Raw genomic sequence first — 9580 nt, 5'->3', positions numbered from 1 at the left:
GCTGATTATGGAATGGACCCCCAGGTGGGGCAGTCTCTGGATGGTCCATCCTTTCATCTTAGCTCCAAACTTTGTCTCTGTATCTCCTTCTATGGGTATTTTGTTCCCTATTCTAGGGAGGAATGAAGTATCCTTTTGTTGTTCTTCCTTCTTCTTGATTTTCTTGTGTTTTGCAAATTGTATCTTGGGTATTCTAGGTTTCTGGGTTAATATCCACTTATCAGTGAGTGCATATCAAATGACTTCTTTTGTGATTGGGTTACCTCACTCAGGATGATATCCTCCTGATACATTCATTTGTCTAAGAATTTCATAAATTCATTGTTTTTAATAGCTGAGTAGTACTCCATTGTCTAAATGTACCACATTTTCTGTAACCATTCCTCTGTTGAGGGACATCTAGTTTCTTTCCAGCTTCTGGCTATTATAAATAGAGCTGCTATGAACATAGTGGAACATGTGTCCTTATTACCAGTTGGAACATCTTCTGGGTATATGTCCAGGAGAGGTATTGCTGGATCTTCTGGTAGTGGGAGATTTCAACACCTCACTCTTACCAATGGACAAGTCATGGAAACAGAAACTGAGCAGAGGCACAGTGAAACAGAAGTTATGGATGAAATGCATTTAACAGATATCTACAGAACATTTCTCCCCTCAAAAGAAAAAAATATACCTTTTACTCAGAACCTCATGGAACCTTCTCCAAAATTGACTATGTAATCATACATAAAACAGAGACTCATGGACAGTTGATCTTTGACAAAGAAGCCAAAAATATACAATGGAAAAAAGAAAGCATCTTCAGTAAATAGTGCTGTTCTAATTGGTGGCTGGCATGTAGAAGAATGAAAATAGATCTATGTTTATCACCTTGCACAAAGCTCAAGTTCAAGTGGATCACGGACCTTAATATGAAACCAGACACACTGAATCTAATAGAAGAGAAATTGACAAAGATCCTTGAAATTTTCTGAAAAAAACCAAACCAAACCAAACCAAACCAAACCAAACCAAACCAAACCAAAACAAAACAAAACAAAACAAAACAAAACAAAAAAACAAACACCAATGGCTCAGGCTCTAAGACCAACAATTGATAACTAGGACTTTATAAGCCTGAAAAGCTTCTGTAAGACAAAAGACACCATCAATAGGACAAATTAGCAACCTATAGATCTGGAAAAATCTTCACTCACCTTTCATCTGATAGAGGGATAATATCCAAAATATATAAAGAACTCATGAAATTAACCTCCCAAAACAAAATAACTCAATTAACAAATGGGGTACAGAGCTAAACAGAGAATTCCCAATAGAGGAATATTAAATGGCCAAGAAGCAGTTAAAGAAATGTTCAAAGTCCTTAGTCATCAGGGAAATGTAAATCAAAACAACTTTGAGATTCCACCTTATATTAATCAGAATGGCTGAGATCAAAACTCAAGTGATAGCATCTGCTGTCACAGATTTGGATAAAGAGAAACATTCCTCCATTGCTGGTAGGAATGTTGGTACAACTACTCTAGAAATTAACCTACCAGCTCTGCAAAATATTGGAGGTAGGTATATCTAAAAACCCAGCTATACTACTCCTGGGCATATTATCAAAAGTTACTCCACCATAGCACAAGGATATATGTTCCACTATGTTCATAGCAGCCTTATATGTAATAGCCAGAATCTGGAAACAATCCAGATATCCCTCAAAGAATGGTTACAAAAAAATGTGATTCACTTACACAATGGAATATTATTCAGATACTAAAACCAAGGACATCTTGAATTTGCAGATGGATGGAACTAGAAAATATCATCCTAAGTGAGGTAACCAAGACTCCAAATGACATTCATGGTATGTACTCACTGATAAGTGGATGCTAACCAAAAAGGACAGAATACCTAGGACACAGTGGGGGAACAAAATAACCGGGAGGGAGGGAGGGAGGGAGGGAGGGAGGGAGGGAGGGATCTGGGTCTAAGAGGTGAGGAGAAAGGGAAAAGGGAAACAGCATCAGGTATGGGAGGAACAGGAGAGAATCCAAGAAGACCATGAGAATGAATGAAGATTAGTAGCTTCTGGGGGTAGGAGACGGGGGTGGGGATCCTCTAGAAAGTCACAGAGACCCTTGAGTTGAGAGAATCTCAGGACTCAATTGGGATAGCCTTAGCCAAAATGCCCAACACTGGAAAGATTGAACCTGAAGAGTCCACCTTCAGTAGAGGTGGAGGAAATGCAGGCCAGTGACAGGCCCAATTGCAATCCATCTCATGGGGGTGGAGGGGCACATCAAGGCCTGACACTATTACTGAGGCTAGGATGTGCTTACAGATAGGAGCCTAGCATGGCTGTCCTCTGAAAGGCCCTACGAGCAGCTGGCTGAGACAGACGCAGATACTTATCTTCAACCATTTTACTGAAGTCAGGGACCCCTGTGGTTGAATTAGAGGAAGGACTGAAGAAGCTAAAGAGTAGGGTGACCCCATAGGAAGACCAGCAGTCTCAACTAATCTGGACCTGTGGGAAATTCCAGAGGATGAGCCACCAACTAGGAGCTGGTTGCCCCCAAACATGGGCTGGTCTGATGTTCCGAACACATATATAACAGAGGACTGCCTGGTCTTGTCTCAGTGGGAGAAGATGTGCCTAATCCTGGAGAAACTTGAGGTACCAGGGAAGGGGGATGCCTGGTAGGGTGTGTGGGGGAACACCATCTTGGAGGAAAGGGGAAGGAGGAATGGAATGAAGAATTGTGGGAGGAGATATGAGGTGGGGGGGAATGACTGGAATGTAAATACATAAAATAATTTAAAATACCCAAACCAAACGAACCAAAAGACTGTCTGACCTTACACTCCTGTAATTCCATCTCACCATGTATTGCCATCCTTGCCTTTGCTAAATGTCTTTGAACTTCACTATTTTTCACAAGCTTTCTCTTCTCTCAGTAGCTTCCACTTTCTCAATATATCACTCTACAAAGTTTAAAATGATGAAGTTGTATTTGTATTTATTTTTGTGTGTGTGTGTGTATGTGTGTGTTGTGTATGTGTGTGTTGTGTATGTGTATGTCCTCATGCACTCACACCATGGCAATCATGTAGAAGTGAAAGGACAACTTGCATGTGTCATTTCTCTCCTTCCAATACGTGTGTTGGAGATTGTATTCAGGTCATTAGCTCTTCTGGCAGGAGCCTTTTCTCAGTGAGCCATCTTACTTGCCCTATGATTGTTTTCTCTTTATTCCTGTTTTATATCCTGTTTCTATTATGCAAAATCTGGCTTGAATTTTTAAATACTTTCCATCACATACTAAGTTTTCTGAAGGACAGATTGTTGATTACAGTAGATAAAGCTCCTTTTTTTGTATAGTATAGCTTGCTCTTTGCAAGATAGCTATTTGAAAAATGAATTTCAAGATCAGACTATTAAAAAACTGTAGTGAGTACGTTGAGGTGCTAGGTAGGATCTTTGGTAAACTTGTCTGTTATTGAAGATTAGACCCCAGGGATGAACAGACTTGAGTTTTCTCTCAGGGAGAACGGCTTCATTCAAGAGAACATGCATGTGATTGCTTTTTTTCTTTCTTTTTTTTTTTTTTTTTGGAATGAAAGATTCATTTTATTCATTGTTTGAAGACTACATCAGGATGAGAAAAGCACTGCAGGAATCTGAGGTCGTAGGTCACATTGCATATATGGTCAACAAGCAAAAGCAGATGAGTAATGTGTAGTAAGCCTGGGTTTTCATTTTTCCCTTCATCATTCCAGGATGGTTCTCTGGAAGGGAGGGTGCCACCCACATTCAAAGTGGATCTTTCCTCCTCAGTGAAATTTCTCCAGAAACATCTTTATTGTCACAGAAATGCCCAGATATGTGTTCAAGGTGATTCCAAATTTCCCATAGGTGTGCATTGAGGGTGATTACAAATCCTGTCTAGTTAACACTGAAGATTAGTCATAAATCATATAATTCTCCCATGAGCCATGGTGCTAACTCACTCACTTTGCATGATGTGGGGGTGTTAGCTTCCTTATAGACGATCCTTATTCCTGAGACTTCTTCATGTTTAGGACCCTTCTCCATGAATTCTCTCTCTCTCTCTCTTTGTTTTTTTGAAAATTTTTTTATTAGGTATTTTCTTTATTTACATTTCAAATGTTGTCCCCTTTCATGGTTTCCCCTCTGAAAACTCCCTATGCCATCCCTCCTCTCCCTGCTTCTGTGAGGGTGCTTTACACCCTCTCCTGTCATTCCTCTACTAAAGACATAAAACATAGAAAGTTTCTAGGACCAGCTAGAAGGAACAGCATCATCAGGCACAGAGTGAGTGTAAAATATGAGTAAGGAGTTAGCAACAGCTAGATCAGGGTAAGAAGTGTGAATTTCCATCTTAATCCCAACAGCAATGGGAAAGTAATCATTTTTAAATGAAGGGTGGTACAAAAGGAAATTTGTTATAAGATGATGAAACTAGGCAAAATTCATTGGGAAAGGTTAGTAGACAACTTGAGAGGAGTGATCTATACCAGCCTGAAAAATGAAAATGGAGTGATGTGGCCATCTTCGGAGATATCAATCTCATTAATTTGAAGGCATCATGGTAAATGCCATAATATATTGAGCAAAAGGGCTTTGCTGAGGAGACTTGAAAGTTGGCATCACGTTTGTTGTTGTTTTTGTCAACTTGATACAAGACAGAGTTCAATGGAAAGAGAAACCTCAATTGAGAACAACTCCATAAGATCAACCTGTAGGCAAGCCTACAGGGCATTTTCTCGATTGATGATTGACGTGGGAAGGTCAAGCTTACATGTAAAAGAGAAAGTAGGTCAGTTGAAGAAATTATCCTGGTGGCCTACATTGTTCTTAAACTCTAGGCTTGGGCAGTTCTGCAAATAGACTAATCTGGGTGTTAGTACTAGGGACCACATCTTCCTTCTTAGATGCAGTGTGTTGATCTTGAATTTGCATAGTGATTAGAAGTGAAATGCTTCCAGAGTATAGTGCATACACAGAAAAGACAGTGGGTTATCCATCACTCTCAACCTAATAAAAGTTGTGTGTTTATGATTTAGCAGCATAGTTTATGATGATAAACCAATTTAGTTGATAAATGATACCCCAAACTTAGATCTTCTGACCTTTCAGGAATCAAATTATTGATTAATGGTTGTAGAATTGAAACAGGGGTTTAGATTGACTTATGGTTTATTTATTCTAAGGATACAGACCTCAGACTATGCAATGGTTATAACTGACTATTGATTGTCAACTTGATACAAGCTAAAATCATTCAAAGCACAAACCTCTAGGCATTTCTTTGAGGGATTTTTTTTTTATATTATATATAATAAAGTGGGAAGATACACCTTAAGCATTAGGGGAATTTTATGAGCTACGGTCCAGAGTACAAAAAAGGAGACAAGCTAGTTCATCTCTCTCTTGTTTGGATAATTATTTTGCATACTGTGTGTGTGTTTCTGTCCTTCTTCACTTGCCTAAGGTACCCTTTGATTTGCTTAATAAAGAGTTCAATGGCCAATAATCAGCCAGAAAAGGAGAGGCAGAACTTCTGGGTAAAGATAGGAACTCTGGGAAAGAATCAGGATCAGAGAATTTGCCAGCCAGACAGGAAGGAGTAAACAGATGCCAGGACAAGAGACTGAGAGGTAACTAGTCATATGGCAGAACTTAGAATGGAATAAACTAGTTAATAAGTTACAAGAGCTAGTAGAGAACTTTTAAGCAAAGGCTTAAAGCATTGATAATTAGAAAAAATGAGGCAAACTGCTTAGATGATCAGAGGCCAAAACTAAAGGTAATAAATGATACTGAAATTGACGGTATGGCAGACATAGGAGCACATGCAACAATAATTTCATCTAGATCTTGGTCTCCATATTGGCTTCCTCAGGAGGTAAATATTCAGTTTCTAGGGGTTGGAACTTTATCCCAGGTAAAAGAAAACGTGAAATTGCTTAGATGTGAGGGGCCAGAAGGTCGAATAGGAAAATTTGTGCCTGATATAGCCATGAATTTATGGGGACTTGGTTTTTTGCAGCAATGGAAAACACAGATTAACATTTTTTTCAATCTTAGATATAAATCATAAGATAAAAAAATTAAAAATACATTCAAAAATTTTGAAAGGTATAATCAAGAGCAGCCACAGACTGTTCAGTTTGTCCATAAGCAGAACACAACAGGTGTTAAAACCCTCAGGAGATAGATTACATAGGGCTTTATTCTATTTAAATTTTTAAATGCTAATGAGAAAAAACAACAGCTGCTGAAAGACATTGGATTGTGGAAAAAGACTGATGAATGAAATCATCCTATATATTATAAGGATGTCATTACTTCAGAATGGAAGTCAAGAAATGTGCTGCATTGGGGAAGAGGTTATTCTTTTGTTTTAACAGGAAATGAAAAGTATGGATTTCTTCAAAATACAGAAAAATTAGATTTGACCCTGGGAAACTTCCTGAAAATTTTGGCTGCAGACATAAAGGAAGTACCCCAGAATAACAATAAAACAAGTGACTTAAAGTTTGATCCCTCTACCTGAGAATAGCTCTGAGATTGGCTGGGTTATGAATGTCTCTGCATGCTTGCTTCAGAGTCCTCGGGGCTTCTTATTATATGCCATCTTTTCATATAGCATTGATGGAGATTTATATTACAGTTTGGTTATACAGTTCAAACAAAGAGCAGGGAATCGTCTTTAGCTGATGTGTGCACACTGTACATTCTATACATGTGTTAATGCATGAATGTATTTATCTTTAAAATTCTGTTTTCAGAGCACAAGGACCAGATACCAACTAAGAAAGGTAGCCCAGATGATCCAGCCTCACAGACTGTCTCAGTAGCTATTTCCTCAAAATTCTGCATCCAGAACAACTTCAAAATGGCTAGGTAAGGTGGTCTAACCTCTCAGACTGTTCCAGCCAGGACTTCAGTTAAGCACTGTACTTTTCCATCATAAAGTAATTGGACAGCAAATGATGCAGCTAGCTCTCATAGGATTTAGTCAGTGTTCTAATTTTCATAGGGTCCCCAAAAGGTGCCATTGCCCTCAGACAACAGGAAGCAAATTTAAGAGAATGATGTCCTCACTCCTGGAAGTTGGGGTAAATGTTTTTTTGTCATTTAGTAAGTTATAGATGTTTATTGTTCTTTAGGAGGGGGTTGGTCCCAAATTGTTAATGGGAGGAAGCAAAGTAAAGGAGGTTAGATTCAGGGATCCCATTTTTTTTCTTTCCTCTATCCTTTTTTTTTTTTTTTTTTTTTTATATTTTGTGTTATAAGGGAAAGGAGGAATGGGAATAAAAAAAACAAAAGAGGGGTGTAGCAATGATAGGATAAAAGTGTAGATTATTGAATGTACTTTTACGTTGCGAGCTGTCCAGTGGCTCACATGGATGGGGTACACCTGAGTGGCAAGCGGGTGCTGAAAGAAAGGGAAACTAGGGGAACAAGAGAGAAATGGAGCCAAGACAATTTTCTGATCAAGGCTCAAATGTTTAATGAGGACTGCGCTTATAAAAAGGGGGGTGGGGAGGCCCATTCCCACCAATTCATCCTTGGAGCCTGGAACCAGCTGCAGGTGATGACATGCAGGATAGGGCATAGTCTCAGGAATAGCTCCAGGGCCTCTCAGCAGGTAGCAGTATCTTGAAGAGGAACAGGGACAGTGGCTGAACAATAGAGTGATCTAGGGAGGAAGGCTCCACCCTAGGATATCTCCTTAGTGGCAGCAAGGTCAAGTTCTGGCTCAGCCTGCTTCAGGCTGAGGGAAGGTTACACTTTTAGACTAGAAAGCAACAACAAGCCAAATATTTTTACATAGGTATGGGATTTTGTACATTGATAGAAATTTAAGGTTATTTTTGCTACATCATTTTCTCTCTCTCTCTCTCTCTCTCTCTCTCTCTCTCTCTNTATATATATATATATATATATATATATATATATATATATAAAACTCTTATTTAAGGTAGTATACCTATACTTGTTTTAAAATATAAAATGTAATATAAAGTTTTTTTCTCTTTTTTTATTACATAGTTTCTTTATTTACATTTCTAATGTTGCCCCTTTCCTAGATTTCTTTTCTGAAAATTCCCTAACCCCTCTCCCCTCCTCCTGCTCCCCAACCCACCTACTCCTGCTGCCTAGCCCTGGCAATCCCCTATACTGGGGCATAGAAGCTTCACAGGACCAAGGGCCTCTCCTTGCATTGATGACCAATTAGGCCATTCTCTGCTACATATGCAGCTAGAGCCATGAGTCTCACCATGTGTTTTCTTTGATTGGTGGTTTAGTCCCAGGGAATTCTGGGGGGGGGGGTACTGGTTAGTTCATATTGTTGTTTCTCATGTGGGGCTACAAACTCCTTCAGCTCCTTGGATACTTTCTCTAGCCCCTTCATTGGAAACCCTGTGCTTCCTCCAATAGATGGCTGTGAGCCTCCACTTTTGTATTTGTCAGGAACTGGCAGAGCCTCACAGGAGTCAGCTTTATCAGGCTCCTGTCAGCTAGCTCTTGCTGACATCTGAAATAGTGTCTGGGTTTGCTGGTTGTTTATGGGATGGATCCCCAGGTAGAGCAGTCTCTGGATGGTCATTCCTTCAGTCTCTACTCCAAACTTTGTCTCTGTTACTCCTTCCATGAGTATTTTGTTCCCCCCTCTAAGAAGGATCTAAATATGCATACTTTGCTCTTCCTTCTTGAGTTTCATGAGGTTTGCAAACTGTGAGCTTCTGGGTTAATATCCACTTATCAGTGAATGTATACCATGTGTGTTCATTTATTATTGGGTTACCTCACTCAGGATGATATCCTCCAGATCTGTTGATTTGCCTAAGAATTTCATAAATTCATTGTTTTTAATTGCTGTGTAGTACTCCATTGTGTAAATGTATCATATTTTCTGTATCCATTCCTCTGTTGAGGGACATCTGGGATCTTTCCAGCTTCTGGCTGTTATAAATAAGGTTGCTATGAACATAGTGGAGCCTGTGTCCTTATTACAAGTTGGAGTATCTTCTGGATATATGCCCCAGAGTAGTATTGTTGGATCTTCCTGTAGTACTATGTCCAATTTTCTGAGGAACTGCCAAAATGATTTGCAAAACCACCAGCAATTGAGGAGTGTTCTTTTTTATCCATAACCTGGCCAACATCTGCTGTTACCTGACTTTTTGAGCTTAGACATTCTGACTGGTGTGAGGTGGAATTTCAGGGTTGTTTTGAATTGCATTTCCCTGATTATTAAGGATGTTGTACATTTTTTTAAGTGCTTCTCACCCATTCGATATTCCTCAATTAAGAATTCTTTGTTTAGCTCTGGACCCTATTTTTTAAAGGTTTAATGGTTTTCTGGAGTCTAACTTCTCGAGTTTTTTTATATATTGGATATTAACGCTCTATCAGATGTAGGATTGGTAAAGAGCTTTTCCCAATATGTTGGTTGCTTTTTGTCTTATTAACAATGTCCTTTGCCTTACAGAAGCTCTGCAATTTTATAAGGTCACATTTATCGATTCTTGATCTTACAGCACAAGCCACTGG

This window comes from Mus caroli, chromosome 3 (assembly GCF_900094665.2).
Source record: "Mus caroli chromosome 3, CAROLI_EIJ_v1.1, whole genome shotgun sequence".
In the NCBI taxonomy this organism is placed as follows: Eukaryota; Metazoa; Chordata; class Mammalia; order Rodentia; family Muridae; genus Mus; species Mus caroli.
Note: the sequence above shows the minus strand (reverse complement) of the source record.